Below are 2,257 nucleotides of genomic sequence, written 5' to 3'. Positions count from 1 at the left end.
AAATCCTTACTCAAACTTAACATTTTTAAACAAAAAAAGTAAAAAATAAATGAACTTGATGAATAATAATAGATTCAAATTGCTGATTTATTTATTTTTTTAACAAAATGAGTAATTCCGAATTCATGTCGGTTGTCTACAACACGGGTGTCAAAGTCATTTTAGCTCAGGGCCCGCATAGAGGAAAATCTATTCCCAAGTGGGCCGTAATGGTAAAATCATGGCATGATAACTTAAAAATAAAGACAACTCCAGGTTGTTTTCTTTGGCCAAAAATAGAACAAACACATTATGAAAACGTACAAATCACAAATAATCCTCTGGACAAAACAATTCAAGTTTGTTGAAAACTCTGAGAAAATTGGTGCAGCTTCAAAAACACAATCAATCAACAATCAATCAATGTTTATTTATATAGCCCTAAATCACAAGTGTCTCAAAGGGCTGTACAAGCCACAACGACATCCTCGGTACAGAGCCCACATACGGGCAAGGAAAACTCACCCCAGTGGGACGTCAATGTGAATGACTATGAGAAACCTTGGAGAGGACCGCATGTGTGGGTAACCCCCCCCCCCCCCCCCCTCTAGGGGAGACCGAAAGCAATGGATGTCGAGTGGGTCTGACATAATATTGTGAAAGTCCAACACATCAGCGAAAGTCCAGTCCATAGTGGGGCCAGCAGGAACCATCCCGAGCGGAGACGGGTCAGCAGCGTAGAGATGTCCCCATCTGATGAACAGGCTAGCGGTCCACCCCGGAGCAGAGTAGAAAAGAAAAGAAAAGAAACGGCAGATCAACTGGTCTAAAAAGGGAGTCTATTTAAAGGCTAGATTATACAAATGAGTTTTAAGATGAGACTTAAATGCTTCTACTGAGGTAGCATCTCTAACTTTTACCGGGAGGGCATTCCATAGTATTGGAGCCCGAATAGAAAACGCTCTATAGCCCGCAGACTTTTTTTGGGCTCTGGGAATCACTAATAAGCCGGAGTTCTTTGAACGCAGATTTCTTGCCGGTACATATGGTACAATACAATCGGCAAGATAGGCAGGAGCTTGACCGTGTAGTATTTTATAAGTAAGTAGTAAAACCTTAAAGTCGCATCTTAGGTGCACAGGAAGCCAGTGTAAGTGAGCCAGTATAGGCGTAATATGATCAAACTTTCTTGTTTTTGTCAAAAGTCTAGCAGCTGCATTTTGTACCATCTGTAACCTTTTTAATGCTAGACATAGGGAGGCCCGAAAATAAAACGTTACAGTAATCGAGACGAGAAGTAACGAACGCATGGATAATGATCTCAGCATCGCCTGTGGACAAAATGGGACGAATTTTAGCGATATTACGGAGATGAAAGAAGGCCGTTTTAGTAACACTCTTAATGTGTGACTCAAACGAGAGAGTTGGGTCGAAGATAATACCCAGATTCTTTACAGAGTCACCTTGTTTAATTGTTTGGTTGTCAAATGTTAAGGTGGTATTATTAAATAAATGTCGGTGTTGAGCAGGACCGATAATCAGCATTTCCGTTTTCTTAGCGTTGAGTTGCAAAAAGTTAGCGGACATCCATTGTTTAATTTCATTAAGACACGCCTCCAGCTGACTACAATCCGGCGTGTTGGTCAGCTTTAGGGGCATGTAGAGTTGAGTGTCATCAGCATAACAGTGAAAGCTAACACCGTATTTGCGTATGATGTCACCTAGCGGCAGCATGTAAATACTAAAGAGTGCAGGGCCAAGAACCGAACCCTGGGGAACTCCGCACGTTACCTTAACATAGTCCGAGGTCACATTGTTATGGGAGACACACTGCATCCTGTCAGTAAGATAAGAGTTAAACCAAGACAAGGCTAAGTCTGTCATCCCAATACGCGTTTTGATACGCTCTAATAAAATATTATGATCAACAGTATCGAAAGCGGCGCTAAGATCAAGAAGCAGCAACATAGATGACACATCAGAATCCATCGTTAGCAATAGATCATTAGTCATTTTTGCGAGGGCTGTCTCCGTAGAGTGATTTGCCCTGAAACCGGACTGAAAAGGTTCACAGAGATTGTTAGACGCTAAGTGTTCATTTAGCTGCTGTGCTACAATTTTTTTGAGGATTTTCGAGATAAACGGAAGGTGGGAGACCGGCCGGTAGTTTACCATGAGGTCAGGATCGAGTTTAGGTCTTTTGAGTAGAGGATGAATAACCACTTTTTTGAATGCTAGGGGAACAGTGCCAGAGGAAAGTGATAAGTTTATAATATTT

At 41.6% G+C, this 2,257-nt stretch overlaps 1 pseudogene; it reads right to left on the bottom strand.

Moving 5' to 3' along the window:
* Positions 1 to 796: 796 nt before the first annotated feature.
* On the bottom strand, positions 797 to 1,716 carry LOC133641984 (uncharacterized; annotated as a pseudogene).
* Positions 1,717 to 2,257: the final 541 nt, after the last annotated feature.

This window comes from Entelurus aequoreus, linkage group LG01 (assembly GCF_033978785.1).
Source record: "Entelurus aequoreus isolate RoL-2023_Sb linkage group LG01, RoL_Eaeq_v1.1, whole genome shotgun sequence".
Taxonomy (NCBI): domain Eukaryota; kingdom Metazoa; phylum Chordata; class Actinopteri; order Syngnathiformes; family Syngnathidae; genus Entelurus; species Entelurus aequoreus.
Note: the sequence above shows the minus strand (reverse complement) of the source record. Positions and strands in the feature narration are given on the sequence as shown.